General features: G+C 49.9%; 1 protein-coding gene across 3 annotated transcripts in view; it reads left to right on the top strand.

Annotated features, from left to right (window-relative positions):
• Nucleotides 1-18,329, top strand: part of TSPAN9 (tetraspanin 9) — a 215,000-nt gene that overhangs the window by 149,899 nt on the left and 46,772 nt on the right. The gene's annotated exons all lie outside the window — the stretch shown is intronic.

An 18,329-nucleotide genomic window follows, 5' to 3' on the forward strand; every position in this document is an offset into this window, starting at 1 on the left:
AGCCAAACCAGCTAGGGCTATTATTCTCTTTTTAAATCACCCCCCCCCCCCCGGGCCTTATGCTTGGGCGCAGAACCAGCTGACCTCTTCTCATGATGGGTTTTACAGTAGGACAAAATCACAGCTCTGGCCAACTAGACCCAGGGAGCTACTGCCACCAAATGCATGAGGAGGCTAAGGTGGATGGAGGGAGGAATGTGGGCAGGGAGCATTGGCCCGCTGATGGGGGATGGACCTGCCTGGGGCCAGTGCCCGAGCTGCCCTCCCCTGTCTATTAATGCTCCATTAGCATGCAGTAGTGACGTTCCCTCTAACAGTTTGATTTATGCCACCGCGGTTTTGCTTACAAATTAGAAGCCGTTATTGTGCTAAGTCGGTTTTAAAATCAATGCGGAGTAATTGCGGTACACGGGTAGTTGGACGACATTAACATGAGAAATGTGCTGTAATTGTCATCCTTGGAACGAACATGAACCGTTACATTGAAATTCCATGTCCTCTACCTGGCTAATTTGAACACAGCTTACTGACAAGCCCTCCCCCAGCAAGGCCAGCCCTGGATGGAGATTTGTCATGAATGGATTTGTCAGGAGTAGGGCTGATGACAGTTGTGTTAAAGTGGAGGTGTGGGGCAGGGACCTCATTTGTTTCATTGTCTACTCCAAACACCCTGGCTTTCACTATGTATTTTTTTTTTTTTTTTTTGCAATTTGCTGCCATGACACTTTGGACAGCCCTAAGAACTTTAATGTAGTATGTGTGACTCTCTGTGTTTTTGTGTGTGCTTTCGTGTGCATATCTGTGTGTTTGTGTGCCTGTGTGTGCCTGTGTGTATGCCTGTGTGTGCATCTATGTGTGTGTCTGTCTGTCTTGCCTTAGAGTAAAAAAGAGTGCCTGGGAGCCAGATCATCACTGTGCTCCCTGCCTTCCCAGCATTTCCTAGGATCATTTCTTTCATTTTCTCACCTATAAATTGGGGAAACACTGTTTAGGTGCTGGTTTCAGTACTGGTTGAGAGAATGGGAGTCCAGCCATTTTAATGTTGGAGCATAAATTGTGGCAGCAACAGCAGTAGCTTGTTAGGAGAATGATTTGCCGAGGGGCTGACGGGCAGCCAGGCATCCGGGGTGGTTCTCTGTTTGCTCTGCACATTGGAGTCGCACAGTAGATTTAAAACAAATACTAATGCTGGATTCCATCTTCAGAAATTCTGGTTTAATTGGTCTGGGGTGTGTGTTGGGCATGTAGGTATTGCTAGCTCTCCAGGAGATTCTTATATGTAGTCAAGGTTGAAAACTGCTACCTAACCCATTTCTCTATCTTCAGCTGGATCTGTGCTTCTTCAGGTAGGACTCATACGTAGCTCTGTAAAAAAGAGAAATGTTTTATAATTGATAGGAAGTTCCTTCTTCCATCTAACCAGAATCCCTACTGCTTCAGGTTTAACCTACTCATCCTCCCATAGCTGAATGTGTATACCTGGTCCCTCTGTCTCTCTGTATGGCTGGTGTCATGCAGCACCGTGTTAGGAGCACCCCTGAGACCCTTGCTGACTTACGGATGGGACAGTGAGGCTTTCTGTTGGGGAGTGGCATGGCCTCACCGAGGACTGTGCTTCTCTGCTAGACACTGTACTGGGCCTTTTCCTGAGCTGGGGAGTGGAGTTCAGAGCCCTCTCTGTTTACACACGAGGAAGCTAGAACTCAGAAGGAAAGGGACTTGGCCAGCAGATCATAGCAGTTGGTGGCAGAGGCAGGACTGGAACCGCAGGTCCCAGCTGCCGTCCAGGGCTGTTTCCCGCACCATGGCAGCTGAGCTGAGGAGAAGTGGTCCCTGGACCCTTTCTCTGGGGAGGCTGTGCCCAGAGAGGCAGGATCCGTGTGCATGACTGAACAGCTCAGCCTCTCAGATGAGGCCGAGTGCCTGCTCACTCTCAGACACAGATTGCGCCAGGATGGCCGCGTGACGGGCTGGGGGAATGACAGCTGTCGGGTCTGGTTTGACGTCAGTGCAGGCCCCCTAACAGATTCCCCAGTTCTGTCAGCCTTGCTCCAGCAGTGCGCTTCCTGTCTGGTGAAAGCAAGTCTGCTTTAGACAGCCCTCCCGAGCGTGGGGCGGCTGCTGGGGGAGCAGAGCGGTGGTCAAGGTTACCAGGCGGCCACGGGGAGTGGTGCTTGTCTCCAGGTGGTCAGAACTTCAGAAATCATTCAGCTGTTCACTCCGTCACTACAGTGTAAGTGTCACCTTTTACCTGGTCTGTGTGGGGCACAGAGGTGCTCTGAGGGGACACAACCCCTGTGGTCGAGAGCTCCTGTTCCAGTGGAAAGAGACAGATAAGGAGTCAGTTCCAAACACGGTGTGGTAAGAGCTGTGATGGGGGTAAACACAGGAAACTGTAGGAGGACCTAGGAGAGGGCCCCAGCCATAAGGTGGGAACTCTGGGAATGCTTTCTCTGCACCCAGGTGAGCAGAGATGAGTGACGGCAGGCCAGGCAGGGCTTTGTCTTCTGGTGTCCCTGGGTCCTCCCCAGCCTGCAGCCCGCCCAAAGGAGCCTGGGAGGGAGGGCAGTCTCAGGCTGGGGAGATCAGTAGCACTTGTGAGGGCAAGATGGTGGGCAAGATGGTGGGCAGGATGTCACACTGAAGATGGGACATGGTGTTTCAGAGCACAGCAGGAGTCACATGTGTGCAGACACTGGGACTGGGGGCAGTTTGCTGGCAGCTGCAAGCAAGGCTGGTCCCTGTGGGATGTTGGCCGTTGTTGCATCCTCATGGGAAGATGAGCAATGCATCCCTGCACATTGCCTGACTCATGCTTGGTTCTGGAGCTTTAAAAAGGTGGGAAAACAGCCCCCTCTCCTCCATCATAACAGGAAGACAGGCCTCAGTAATTAGCTTAAGTCTGTGAAGCAGGGGGCGCTTTCTTCATATAGGTTATGCCAGTGGTCGGCAAACTCATTAGTCAACAGAGCCAAATATCAACAGTACAACGATTGAAATTTCTTTTGAGAGCCAAATTTTTTAAACTTAAACTTCTTCTAACGCCACTTCTTCAAAATAGACTCGCCCAGGCCGTGGTATTTTGTGGAAGAGCCACACTCAAGGGGCCAAAGAGCCATATATGGCTCGCGAGCCGCAGTTTGACGACCACGGGGTTATGCTAATCAGAGGGGCTCTGACCAGGGCCACTCCGTAGCCCTGGGCCACCGGTTGAATTCCCAGGAAAGGAGGATAGTTCTTTCTCAGCTGGAAGAAGCAGCCCACCCAGGGGACCCAGAGGACGATGCCCTTGTGCTCATTCCACCTGCTGGGTCAAGCTGGGAGCCAGCTGGGGGCTGCTCTTTTTTCTTCTGACTGCAGCAAAGCACACAGCAGTTCTGCCACAAGGCAGGGAGGGTCGGTGCTGCATCTATCCTGGGCACCAGGCGCAGTGGAAATGGGAGAGGAGGGCGCGGAGGTTGCTCTGGCTGCGTGCGCATGGGAGGAGGAAATGAACATGTGATGAGAAGGTGGTAGTGGGAGAGGGATGGCAGGGTCAGAGAGGAAGGTCATTTTATTCTCAGAATTGCCCATAGGGGGAGAAACTTATTTAAAGGCCAGAGAAGATAACCTTCCATTCTTGGTCTTCGGACTTTGAAAGGAGGAATGTTCCCAATTTGTTCACACATTCAGGGAGACTGGCCAGGATATTTCTTAGGGAATGATCAGCTCTTGAAAGGTGAGATTCACACCTGAGGAGATTCACACCTTAGGAGGGCCCACCCCTGAATCCTTTGCCATGAGGGTTCTTGGGGGGTTATCTGGTCTATTTCTCCCCACTGGGTAGAATGCTGTCTGCTCTCTTTCTAGAGATGGAGAGCCTCAAGCCTCCCAGTATTTTCAGATTTTAGGGCTCCTCCTAAGGTGTGACCTGAATCCTTTCCAAGGAGCTTAGATGGTTTCCACACAGTAGACTTGACAATAGAGAGGGGCCAGGTCCTTTCCCCCAGACCCAGGACCTTACCAGGATGTCTGCGTGGTTGCAGGGCCAACACTGAATCCTGTACCGCCTTGTGTCTGGCCTTCAGCACACCAGCAAGAAACACCACAGTGGGAAAATCCAAATAATTGTTTAGTGGTGAAAATTAAATGCAAGAGCTGAAGCCAACAGTAATTTCAACCAACACAGGGAGACCGAGAGTCCCAGAGCAGCATTAGAAGTTGTCTGCCATGCACGTGTCCCGGGTTTTTCTGGGGCTGAATGTGTCCCACAAGGATATGCAGTCTGGGCTGTTTGGCACTGCTGGGGGAGGCTTTGGAGAGCTGCTTCAGCTTCTGACAGGGCTGGCCTCTGAGCAGCTCTGGGGCAGCCAGCCCATCTTGTGCCTGGTTCCCATGGCCTGTGCTCCCCTGGGCTCCCTGAGACACCAAGGTCAGATGCCTGAAGGGACAGTGGGCAGGGGGGAAGGGTGCAAACAAGTATTTGTGCAGGAGGCTGCGTTGGTGGGGGCCTCCCTTATCATTTCACACCACTTGCCCCTTTGCTCCAGTGGGTTCTGTTCTCCCTGTGTCAGACCTGTGTGAGGTAGGGGGACACGGGTGTTTGCTCTCAGGTAGGGCCTTGTCCCCATGGGAGGCTCGAGGACAGGCGCAGGGAGAAGCTTCATAAACAGGATGATCAGTCCACTCGTGTGGGCTGGGTGGCAAAGAACTTCAGCCAAGTTATAAAACCTAGCAACTGGCATTCCTGTGTGGTTCCCTGATCAGCAAATACCTTCCTATATATTTCTCGTTTGGCCTCCCTGGCTCCTTTCAAGGATGTTACAAGAGAAACTAACATTTATTGAGTGATTACTATATGTCAGGTACTTTGCTAAATGCTTTACAGGCATTAAAACAAAAATATTCTTCTCATAACCACTTTGGGACACAGTACAAATACAATCCCTTTTTATCTACGAGGAAACTGAAGCTCAGAGATGTTGGAGGACAAGGTCAAATACCTAAGCAGCTGGGTTCCAGAGGTCCCCCACCACCATTGACAGGCAGGCCTGGAGGGAATGGCCCCTGTTCCCAGGTGGCAGAGCCTCACAGCCCAGGTACTGGTTGGTGCCCCTGAGGGTTTCTTGGTGGAAACTTGCCTCAGCTCACTTCCAGGGTGTATTGGCTCCCAGTGGCTGCTGTAACAAATTACCGCAAATTTGGTGGTTTAAAACAAGAGAAATGTATTCTCACGCAGTTCTGGAGGTCAGAAGTCTAAGATCAAGGTGTTGACAGGACTTCAGTCCCTCTGGTGACTCTAGGGAAGAGTCCTTCCTCGACTCTTCCAGATTCTGGTGGCTGCAGTGTACCTTGGCTTGTGGCTGCATCACTCCAATCTCTTTATCCACCTTTCAGCTTCCCAGCCTTGGCCCTCCCCTTCATCTCACATTCTCTGTGTCTGATTTCCCTCTGCCTCTCTGTTATAGGACACTCACAATGGCATCCTGGTCATCCAGGATGATCTCAAGATCCTTAACTTAATATGTATGCAAAGACCTTTTTTTCCAAAGAAGGTCACATTCACAGGTTCCAGGGATCAGGATGTGTACATATTAGCTCACACTGCACTGGGCATCCTCAGATGCTGTGGATCTGGAGGCAGGAGTTGGTCCTATCTCAGACCTGGGGGTGGCAGGGGCCGGAATCTTCACCTGCCCTCCCAACAAGGGACAGCCAGTAAAACCAGGAAGATGATGTCCTGGGTCTCTTCACGCTGTGGCGTCATGGCTTGGCCCTTGATTGTGCCTCTGACTCTGAACCTGAACAGGGCTTAATGCCTTCACTCTGTCTTCTCTGCTTCCATCTATGAACTCTGGGAACTTGGGAATGGAGAAAGCACCACAGGCTGTCTTGCTCTTCTTTTGGCCTCCTCACTAGTCTTCTCCCAACAAATCCAGTATATCCTTCTGCTTTTCCTCTCTAGTGGTCAGACACTTTCTCCTAACATCTGGCCTAACTGCCCTCTGCAGCTCCTGTCTGGAGCTTGCTCTCGCCAGGATCTGTCTATGTAGTGAGGCCAGGGCCAAACTGAAAGCCCTGGGCACAAGCTGAGTGGGGGTGGGTGCTGGGTGGGGTTGCCTTGAGGTGGAGCTGAATGCTGTTTGCAAGCTGGGTTTTGCTGAACTCAGAGGGAGAGGGGAAGCAGACTTGTGACATCTCCCTCCTGCCAGGTACTGCCTGGGCTGAATGCAAATGAAGCCCTTGCTGGTCTCACAGTTCCAGCCCAGCAGCCTCCTGTCTGGCAGGCAGACCCTGCTGCACCAGCTTCTTTTGCAAAGACATTTCAGGATCCCGCTGCTGTGGGGGGGAGTCAGAGCCAGTCCTAGATCCCTTGGGCCAGAGGAATTTACCTCTTGTGCTTGGGGGAGGGTCTGGGTAGTCTTTCTGTTGCAGTGTAGCCCTCACTGGGACTTTCCCTTTGTGCCCTGGAATTGAACATTCCTAGAGGATAGTATGGCACTTACCTTACACCTGCCTCTGCAAGCAATAGGTGCCTAATGAATGCTCTTCAACACTTGGGGGTACTGTCTTCTAGAATGGGGTGGAACAGTGATTGCTCAGTTCCTGGGACTCTGCCTCACAATGTAAGGTTTTTTCATTGGCTGGTCTGTATATCCCTTCCCGCCTGTCCTGCTAACTGCTCCCCAACGCTCCCCTTCCATCTCCAGCACTCCCCCATTCTCTTCCCTGTTCAGCCACTGGCCCTGGTCCTCAGCAGCCTGGGGTAGTCCCATTTGTTCGAAGGCTTGCCTGTTCCTTGGTTACCCTGGAGACCCCTTAAGAACACTGCAAGGCTTCCCTGACTCCCATGTGGAGCCCCAAACCAGTCCGGCTTCGATGTGTCCCTCCCTTCCTGGAGCTGCAGGGTTGGGGTGGGGTTGGGGTTGTGCTCTTAGGGCCCAGCATGACCTATATCAGCCTCCTGCTGGGGAGGTGAAGGATGCCTCAAACTGAGGATGGTGCTTGGTCAAGAGAGTGTGTGCCTGGGTATGTAAGGATTGTGGGGTTTTAAAAGTAATTTTAATTTCTTGCCAGGGAATGCCATACATTCTTTCTCTCCCTGTCCTGTGGAGCCTCTTATCCCTGAAGAAGGCAACAGAACAGCAGGTGCAGAAATGAGAGAGGCAGATGGGAGTGAGAAAAGCAGGAACAGTCCCAGGTTCCCTAGCTCTTTGACCTAGGGCCAGACACCTCCCCTGTCTGGGCCTCAGGCTTCCCATCAGCATACTAACCCACATGATTCCTCCCGGTGAAAGAGTCTGATTCTGCTGCTGCCACTGTGGGCACCAAACGTGCTCTGAAATGAGGAGTCCGTGAAGACGGCACTCCCAGCCTAGGCCTGGCTCTGGCCTTGGCTGGGATGAAGTTCCTGGCATTACTTCACCAGGGAGAGATGCCAAGCCCCTCATTACAACCTGATCTACCCTTGCCAGGCCCACCCTAAAGCGGTCAACCTCAAGGAGCAAAGGCTGGAGCTTGGAGAGGCAGGGCGGGTGGACATTCACATGGAATTGGCCAGCCTCGGTGCCAGGGCAACAGATGTTCGCTTGGGAGCCTGGATGGGGTTCGCTCCAGGCCGTGGGCGGGCGGCGCCTTCAGATGATCTCCCGGGTCAGGTTTCTTGTTGGCTCCGGGAAGGGCCTTTCACTTTGGGGGCCGTCTGGCCTCCAAGATTCCTCCCACCACTACCTTTTTACCCGCTGTCTCATGCGTGCCAGGCCAGCAAAGTTGGCCGCTCCACTCCCGGCACTCTGAGCTCCCTGAGCCTGGGGCTGGCTCTCCATGGGGCTGTCTCAGGCCAGAGCATCTTCTCTCCTTGCCCTGGGAGCATCTTGCCTATCTCAAATGCAACAGCAAGATTATGTGCACCCTGGGAGGGGACCAGGATTCTGCAGGACCTCAGTCCCCGCTTCTGCAGAAGTCACTTCTGTCAGGTCCCGAGCTGCACTCCTGGATCTTTGTTTTTGGCATGATTCTTACAGGCCTGAGAATGTCCAGCTTTAGAAGTGAAGTGGGCAGGGATTTTCTAGCTACTAGGGTGCCCTATATAACCAAGTACCTGCTCCTCACCCATGTAATGGTAAACCGTAGAAATGTGTATGGTCTCCTCTCCCAACATTTCCTCCCTGATCTCCAGGACCCATTATAAGACTTTTTTATTTTTATCACAAGATTGATTTATTTGTTTACTTTTAAAATGCTTCCAATAACCAGAGGATATGAGGCCAGTGTAGCGGAAATGGGAGTGAGGGCTCCACAGGAGGGATTTGAGTTCTGAAGCATGTTCCCTGCCCTGATGCTTTTCCTTCCTGCTTCTGCCATTGGGCCACAGAATCTTGAACTAAAAGAAAACTTAAAGGACATTAAATCTGGTGTGTGTGTTTTTTAACTTTTATTTTTTAAAATACGTTTTTATTGATTTCAGAGAGAGGAAGGGAGGGTTAGAGAAGGATAAAAACATGAATGATGAGAGAGAATCATTGATCAGCTGCCTCCTGCATGTCCACTACTGGAGATAGAGCCCACAGTCAGGCATGTGCTGATTCATGGGTTGACACCCAACCACTGAGAAACACTGGCTGGGCAAATCTGGTGGTTTTGGGTCTAGCTATGCATCAGAATCACCTGGGAAGCTTGCAGAACTCTAGACTCACAAGTCTCACCCTTGGAGATGCCCTTTGTTGGTCAGGAGTGGAGAGTGGGGATCAGTTTGTTTAACAAGCACCCCAGGTGATACTGACACAGCCATCCCTCCCTGGTCCTTGGAGTGGCTGTGGTTCATGTGCTATAGTGGCCCCTGGCCCCTCTCCTTTATCATATGCAGACAGCCCAGCTCCAGCTTCTCCAAGTGGTCACCTGCGTCCTGGGGCCACTCACTCCATCTGGACGGCTTAGCTGTAGGCCATTCTTTCTCATTGGCCCCAGTCTGCTCCCTGGAAAGATTGTTCTTCCTCTTCTTTGTGACCAGCCTTCTCATGTGATAACAGCTTCTCATCCCATCCAGTCTTGTCCTCGCGAGCCTGTACGCCCCTGCTTCTTCTCAGGCTTTTCAGATGCCTTCATCTTGATACAGGGAGATGGGGAGGAAAACAAAGGGGAGGAGCCCAGGAGGCAGGCTGGTAACACACATTCTCAACCTCAAACTGGCTGGCTGAGCCGGGGCAGTCTCTTCTCCCCAACTCCACCCATCACCCATTGCTTACGGTCTCTGAGTAACCATCAGCAGTTCATCTTCACTGAATTCTCTCATTTCCACAGCCACATTAAATTATTAGTTTAACAAATTCGTAAGCATTTTATTTTATCAAGAAGTATTTGATAAATACAGAAGATGCATGTAAGTTATCAAAGATAATAGAACGCAAAACCCTACCTAAGGCAGATCCTTAGCAATAAGTCGCTTCTATCATTGCTTGTCCCTGCGCCCATGACCTTCCTCCAGAAGGGACCCCTCTCCTGATTGTGTTTTTATTATTATTTTGCCTTGGTTTTGTAATGTTGCCACTCATATATACCCCTAAACAACATGTCCTGTAGTTTGGTGTGCCTTTGAGCTGTATGAGATGGTATTGTGCTCTAAGTAGCTTTTTGTGGCTTTCATTTCTTTTACTCAGTATTTCTAAAATTGGTCCATGTTATGTTTGTAGCTATAGTTCACTCCTTTTCCCTACTTCCAGTATTTCGTTGTGTGAATATATTCAGTTTGTCCTTTGTTACCCATTTTTGGCTATCATGGACAAAGCTGCTGGGATCATTCCTGACTATGTGCTCTTCTTTAGTTCATATGTGTAAGCGTTTCTCCAGGGCATTTCCCTGGGAGCGGAATTGCAGGATTGTGGGGCAAGGACAGTTCCATCTTTTAAGAAGTACATCACATCAGAAGAAAGAGATGAGTCATCCTGCTGGCTGGGCTAGGTCAGGTGTGCTTTTCCCTGACTAGTGGTGGAAAGGCTGCACCTGTTCTAGCCTGATAAGCAGCCATGTCTTTGCCGGGATAATCCCAAAGCTGAGTAGCATGAGTGGGTGTTTTCTAGCACCCCCAGGCCTGAGCCCACAGCAGCTGTGGAGAATAGTGGTGTTGCTTCAAAACAGAGCAGGGATGAATGGAGTGTGGGACTGCGTGTGCATCTGGGGCTGAGATGTTCTCGCAGATCTAATTTACAGCTCTGCTTTCCCATCCTGCAGCTTCTGCCAAGTGCCTATAAAAAAAGATGAAATATTTAGTTAAGATTGGAAAGGATCCAGGTAGTCTTCTCTATTAGCCATGGTGTTGAGAAGGTAGTTTGAATTATATATATATATATATATATATATATATATATATATATATATATACACACACACACACACACACACACACACACACACACACACTAATTAAGTGGGATGCCGTAACATGTCGACCAGACAGGAGGAGGTTGCGCATGCAGCGTCGGGGGCGGGGTGGCAGGGGCCTCTGCGCGCCTGTGCTGGGGGAGGGCCTGATCAGCAGCAGCCTCAAGGGCCGAGGCAGGGCCAGACCAGCGACCGAAGGGTGGGCGGTGCTGCGCAATTTCGAATCGCGTGCTGGGCTCCTAGTTTAATATAATCCCAGAGTTAAATCCTGGCTATACTTAATGGCTACCTTATATTCTGTGGCCTGAATGAAGTCTTTTCCCCCTCATTTGCAGGTACCTTTCCTTGCTCTGAATTTCTCAGTAGCACTTGGTGTCTGTGTTGTAGACTCTAGTGCTTCCTGCCTGATCATATGGTTCCGTTTCCGCATGTGTGTGTCTCTTTCTTGCAACCAGACCCTTGAGGGCCTTTGTCTCCTGCTCCCCTGTGCCCTGGCTCCCAGCACTGGGCACAATAAAAACTATTGTTAATCGACTAATTGGCTGGATCCACTCCAGCCACATGCACCAGCTAGGTGACAGTCTACCTCCTTTCCCAGTTCTTACTCCATGCCCCCATCCAAAATAACACTCCCAGAGCCATATTTCTGGGAGGGTCAGGTTTCTTTTTTACAAGGCTTTTAGCTGCACTGTGCAGTCGAGGGGCACAGGGTAGGCCAGGGCTGCAGTCAGCAGAGTGTGCAGTGTTCTGGGCTGCGCCCCACACTCACTCCAGGATCTGCTGCTGCTTGCTCTGTAGCCTCTGCTGCTAAGGTTGGGAGAAGAGTGAAATCCTGGTAGCTCTGCAAGAAAGAAAACCATTGCTGCTACCTCCTAGATTTCTCAGGCAGCAGGAGAAGGTAGTACTACTAGTAGATAAACGATTCAGAGGGTCACGAACTATAGCAGTTTAGGGGGAAAAAAAGAGGTGAGTGCATGAATGAAGGAATGAGTGGAACGAAGGGTGAATGAAGGAATGTACGAGTGGGCAAATGAATGGCATACTGTAGCCGAAAGGACTCTGTCCCTGTCCTGGAACCTGAAGATGTGGGGTTTGCATCGTAGCATTTTCTTTTCTATTTGTGTGATGATGAAAAATCCTAATGTTTTCTTGTTTCCTCATCTGTAAAAATGGGGCAAAAGTATGCCTTTCCCCAGGGTGGTCCAGCAGACCAAAAGAGATCATGTTCGTAAAAGTGCCTACTCGCCTTGAGGTCATGTCTAATGTAACTAGGTCTCAGTGGATTGACAAGATTGGATGTGATGGGTGCATGCATGTGATTTTCTCTATTGAGTGGGTTGTTTTTTGAGAAGTGCCCATTGCATCCCATCTCCCACCCTCAGGCGATTGCTTGAAGGTGGTGCCCTATAAGCTGGGTTTGCCGTGTGGCCAGGGTATTGAAAACTGTTGCTTCCCATGGAGCTGGAATGTGTGAAGGCCGATGTTTGGCTCCAGCCATGGCACCTTCCCAGTTTGCTTGTGTGGGGAGAACAGGTGTTAATTGGATTAAAGTTGGTTTTTGTGTTTGTTTTTGTTTTGTTTTGTTTTGTTTTGTTTTGTTTGTTTGTTTTTTGCCTAGTTGCTGCAGCAGCATTTAATTTGGGGGAGACCAGCCAGTCCTCTCAAATAAAGATTTGCTAAAGTTATGCCTCATTTTCCAGATTCCTGGGGAGTTGCTGAAGTCAGGGAAAGGTGGAGGTACCTGACCCAGAGTCCCAGCTGCTCAGTCCCTGATTTCAGGCTATGAACTTCACCAGGATTGAGGGCACACCCTGCTGTCTCTGCAAGCCCAGGGTGTTGCAAGAACCGTGCACCCAAAGTCAGAATTTCTGGGTTTGAGTACCCATCTCTGTCTCCTTAGCTCCAGCTCTGTGACTCTGAGCCAGTTGCTTGATAACTCTGAGCTACACCCTCCTCATTGGTAGGGAGAAGACAGTAGTAACATTTACCTTGAGGGATTGATGCAGTATTGTAATCTTACTTGCCATTTATTGAGTGCTTTCTAAAAGTGCCAGATACTTTGTAAACACTTTACAAACATCATTTCAGCAACACACCGGAGAGAGAGGTAGTATGGGCCTCCATGTTACAGCAGAGGCAGCTTCAACCAGGAGAGGTTAGGTAACTTGCGCAGGTCCCACAGTTGGTGGTGACAGAGCCAGTTCAACCCACCTGGCACCTGTGCTCTTCACCACCACCATGTTGCTTCTCTCAGCAAATAAGGTATGAGAAGAGTGTCTGGCATGCAATTGGCTGGGCCTGAACCTGACACAGCCTGTGGTATTTACTGAGAGATTAGTTGGGGCTTTCAAGGGACCGGAAAAATGGAGGATGGGGTAGAGAAGAGACTAGTAAGCCTGGGTCTGTGCTTCCCAGCCTTTGCAGGGGGATCATCCATGAGTGCAGACCTTGACGGGTTTGGTAGCAGACTGATGACTCTCTCCACGTGCAGCAGGAGGCAGGAGGTGGGTAACGATGCACAGGGTCACAGCTCCTTCTGAATTTGTCAAGAGATTGCAGGCTCAGATCTGGTCATGGGCATTGTCGTTGGGCACTCTCTGGGTTCTCTGGACTGCAGGGACACTTGAGAAATGTCATAGAGATGGGGCCCTGCCCGCGGGAGCACCTGGTGGTCTGACAGACCCATGAAGTGATTGGGGAGCAGCAGCTGAGGCACATGAGCAGTGCAGGGAGGGTGACTCATCAGGAGGGCTTCCTGGAGCAGGTGCAGCTGCAGCTGAAGCCTGGGTGGAGGGGCCTGGGGAGAGAGATTGGCGGAGACAGTGGGATGTATCAGAAGCCAGGGTGCATCTTGAATTGGGACCAAAGGCTCATTGTATTATCCTGACGAACATGGTCCTCTTCATCACATTTTAAAAGTATCCTATGTTGTCTGCTCTAATTGGAAGCCAATGACACAGAGTTCTGGATACTGCCTCCTGGTGGCTCACTATCAAAGACGGCCAGCTGATGCCCACTTAGGTAAATGTGCCACAGAGAGCATGCTGCGAAGAGGTCTGGTCCCTGCATTTCTCACCCCTTCTCCTCATACTAGGGAAACCTGTTGGCCTCAGAGCAGGGGGACACCTCAGATATTCTAAACCCCTTTCTTCCTCCCTCTCCAAGAGCACTCCCAGCACTGGGCTGCCTGAGCTGCCCTGGCTGTGTCCCGCCTGACCCAGGCTCCGTGGAAGGAGCTAGTCATCTCAGCCCACTCTCTCTCTCTCTCTGTGCTTGGCCTGCCCTCTTTAGTTGGGATTGAAGATCTGATTGATCTTTCTGGGACGAAGGACAGTTTATGGCTTAGGGTTTTCTGTTTCAGGAAATCTCTCTGACTCCAGTCACAGAGAGGGCAGGGTTGGCATGCCCCCTCCCTTCTAAAGTCGAAAGTGGGCATTAGCACGGCTCCCCTCCAGCTGTCCCCGAGTCCACACAGCCAGCTGTTGCCTGCTGTGGAAGGGCAGTACTGCCGCCATCTGCAGCTCATTTCACTGTGTGAATTTTGCAAACCTTTTTAATCATGTGTATGAACTCAGCGTACATTTGCTGCAGGTTAGGTTTCCTACGATGAAAGGGCTGGGCTGTAAAGCCAGCAGGTTGAGTTCCAAAACCTCAGCCTCATTGGAGATCCTTCCTATGAGTTCCTCTCCTCTTCACTCCTTCCTCTTCCCTCCCGTCTCATCCTCAAGAGGAAGACTAGAATGTTCCCTTATTTTTGCATGCTGCCTGCAGTTTACAAAGCACTTTTATCTCTCCTGTAGAGAAGATACATTATTCTCATTTTATAGGTAAGAAAGTGGAGGGTCGGAAAGACCGGTTGATCTGCCCCAGGCTGATGGCTAGAAGTAACTGAATCGAGCCTGGAGTGCTGGTCCTGAGGCTTCATCCTTTGCTGTTCTCACTTTGCTGTGCTCCCTCAACCTGGCGGGCATGACAGACTTTCCCTGGGCATCGCTGAGTCCCCTCCTGCCCCGCCCTCAGACATGTAGGGCTGAGCACAGTCTGCAGCTGCCAACGGCCAGCCTGCTTTGTGCTGAATTGTGGTTTGTGGCTTTTGTTTGTTCCCACAGTGCCCTTTGTGTGTCATTGAGTTATTAGGGCTGGCTTTCTCCTTTGCTAGCAGGAAAGCCAAACCCCAAATGGTACTCTTCCCCAGAAAAATATGTCAGCTCCTTCATGTCTCAGAAGGAGAGCCCTGGATGGGAGTTGGGACTGCTGGGTTTAGACCCCAAAACCAACTATCCTTTATCCCCTGTTTTGGGGCAAAGTCCCATGCCCTTATTTCCTCACTCAAAAGATGGGAGTGAAGATTATTACCACCTACAACTCCAGTCCCTGGTGGGGCAGTGTAGATACCCTGGGAGAAGTCAGCCAAAGCCATTTTGATCACACAGCAGACGGAGCAGTAGGTGCTTAGGTCCCGGTGAACTTGGGCCACCCTTGGGCATGCAGGCTGTGCACAGTAATGTTGATGGGCGGTGGGACTGACCCCTTGTGCTTATGTTGTGCCTTCATCCTCAGGGTTTCCTGCTGTTTTCTCTCTGGTTTCCCCAGGGCATGGTACACCCAGAGAGTGTCAAGTAGCTGTCTGCTCAGCCCAGAGAGGGGTAGGGGAGCTCCTCCACAGTCACCCGCATGGCAGGATGTGGCTGGAAATTGACCCAAGGGCTCCTGATTTGTCCTGTTTTTCAGGCCTGACCTGTAATCCTGGGAGAGAAAAGAGGAAGAAAGCTCAGGCCCAGAGGGCAGCTGGGATGGGGAGTGACATTCTTACTGGGAATACTGCCTCTCTGCCTCAGGCTTTTTTTTTGGTGGGGGGCATCTCTTGGATGAGAGAATACTTCAAAGGGTTCTTGTAGGAATTAAATGAGATGATTATACATTCAGAGTTTTGCAAAGGGCTTACATGTAACAAGCACCTAGAACACAGTATTTTAATGAATAACTCTCTTATCTGGCGTGATCAGGACCAGTTAATCAGTTCCTTAAAAAAATTGGATGAAGCAGGGATCACTAAAATTACACGTTTATACCACATAAACCTTAAATACTATTTCAGCCTAACCATTTCTTGCTAATCTTGTGATACAGAGCTGAGGCCTCTTGAGCCTTCCCTCTAGGTTAGAGTTACACATTTATTTTTCCTGCTTTTTATAGCCTATGCCCTTTACATATTATCTGTGGTTTCCAGATTTGGCTTTGTTTGTTTTTAAAAATATATTTTTATTGATTTCAGAGAGGAAGGGAGAGGGAGAGAGAGAGAGAAACATCCATGGTGAGAGAGAATCATTGATTGGCTGCCTCCTACACGCCTCCTACTGGGGATAAAGCCTGCAACCCTGGCATGTGCCCTTGACCAGAATCAAACATGGGATCCTTCAGGCCACAGGCTAATGCTCTATTTACTGAGCCAAATCGGCTAGGGCCAGATTTGGCTTTAGAATGGAGAAAGAACTTAAACTCACATATGAAACAATCTGAGTACAAAATTTTTCTAGGATCATTACACATTTATTCTAATCTTTATCAGGTGCCCTGCTCACAACTAATTGCTTTAGGCTTATCATCTGTGCGAGGCACACAGCTGCATACCTGTGTACAGGAGTGCACCCCCAACCCCTCTCGGCTTTCATTTTCATCCTCGTTAATATGATGATCATGGCACCTGTATGCCCATTTCCCCAACCCTCTATAGGTGGGCAGTGTCTGCCATGGGAATCACCTTACCATAGCTTTACTGTCCTAGTTTAATGCCCTGATCAGGCTCACAGAGAGAGGGGCACTTTTTTTTTTTTTTTGTCTTTTAGAAGTAGCAACAGTGACTGCTGAAACTCTCTGCTGGCTCTGCTGAGTTTTCATTTGATCTGAAGAGAGAGGTCAGTTGCACAGGTCAGCACAGATAGTGGCATGGCTGGGCTGAAACCCAAGTGTCCGTCCTGGTTCCTGGTCTGCTACCTTGCACTTGGCCTTCTTGGAGGGTCATTGGGAGCTCTGACAGTATCTGATAGGGAGGAGGCTTTGGAGGGAGAGAAGGAAGGAGCTGAGTGAGGGTAAGGAGGGCAGCTGGGGGTTTGGACATTTTGAAATGGAACAAAGGCAAGACCCGGATCATAGGTTTGGAAGAGAGAGGGCTTCCCCAAGACCTAGGTTCAGCCAAGAGGTCTCAGAAAGTGGGGGTGGGTACTATGAAATAGCTCCTTTTCTCCTTCTAACTTCTCATTGTGGAAAACACACACACAGAGAAAAATGGAACAAACCCTCATGTAACCATCACTCAGCTTCAGCATTCTACCGTTCCTTTATTTCATCTAATTCCACCCCCCTTTCTTTCTTCTGGAATGTTTTAAAGTGGAGGCCAGACCTCCTGTCTTTTCACCCAGGGCTACATTTTGAACCTTTTCAGGGGTGTGCTTGGATTCAGAAGGCCCCGCTGCAGGCCAAGGTGAGTGTGAGTTGTGTGGATGAGGGGCGAGAGTGTGAGGCCTGCTCTTCCCAGAGGAGCAGCCCTGGGAGGATGGTGGTCATCTGGAAAGTGGACAGACCACAAGGAGTCAGAGCTCAGGCCCAGAGGGCATTTCCTATAATCTGCACACCCTGTCTCCCCTGGTGAGCACCAGCAATAGCTTCTATCAGTTGAGTCCTTGCTATGTATCAGGCATTATTATAGGCACTTCATATGCTTTACCTCACTTAATCCTTCCAGAACCATGTGAGGACAATTGTGTCAGCATTCCCATTTTATGGATGTGGAATGGAGGCTCAGAGAGGTTGGTAACATGCCCAAGCTCACACAGCTGGGTAGCAAGGAAACCGGGATTTGAATGCAGGTCTCAGGCCCCCAAAGCTCTTATTTTTGTCTGTTGTTACACTACCTCCTAGGCAGATGCATCAGAACTGCTTTTACCTGGCCACATCATGGCTTTGGGAGTAGCCCAGTGTTCTGACTGAGAGAGGAGTCTCCCTTGCCCATTAAAAGGCTGTTTTAAAGGAGGTATTTGACTTTGATCTTCTCTTGCTCCAGTGGGCTGGTGGAACGTTTCCCTACCTGCTTATATTCTGGCTGGTTGGACGTGTCTGCTTGTGGCTCCCAGGGATGACCTTCCTTGGTGGCAGGTGGAACAGGAGGGAGGCTCTGGGCTTCCTGACGTTAATAAGCTCTCAAATTTGCAGAACATGCATTCCCCACTGCCAGCCCTTAGAGAAGGTAGGGAGAGGGATTTAAGCCATGAGGCTGTGTCTTGGAATTTCTTTGATGGCTTTCCTCTCTCAGTAGCTGTAGCTGCAGGCGGCCCCAGCCTCCACCAAGAGCACCAGCCTTTCTCCAGGCCCCATAACCCCCTAGCCATCTTTCCTTCCTGCTGCTCTCTCTGTTCCATTTGCACTGAGTCCTCTACACAAGGACTGGAACCCCCTAAGCAGGAGAGAGATGACCCATTTAGCTTCCTGCTGCCTTTTGAATTCACAGTGACACTGAATTTTTTTTCTTGTCTCCTGGGGAGGAAAAGTCAGGGTCATTGGGTCCATAGAAAGTTAGTTTCTATGGTTGTATTTTGTAATTCCACAGCAGATGAAACTGAGGCTAAGAGAGGTTAAGTAACTTTCCCAAGGTTACACAGCTGGTATGCTGAGATGTAGGCATGCAAACTCAGGGTTGTTTGGCTTTAAATCTGGTGTACCTTATGCTACCCCACGCCTGTCTCTACAGTACTGTGGTGTTAAATATGAGCATAATATTAACACATTTGATTTAATGTGTATTTGATATACTATAACAATAACACTAAAATGGTGTGGACGTTTGAGAGTTGCAGCTTGCTGGCTGATGCTGTAATTAGGTTTGTGTAAGAAGAATTATTAGTGATCAATAAACATGAGAAAGAAAGCATAACATCACTAGTAATGAAAGAAATCTAAATTATGACAATAATAGTATG

Source organism: Plecotus auritus (assembly GCF_963455305.1).
Source record: "Plecotus auritus genome assembly, chromosome: 3".
NCBI lineage: Eukaryota > Metazoa > Chordata > Mammalia > Chiroptera > Vespertilionidae > Plecotus > Plecotus auritus.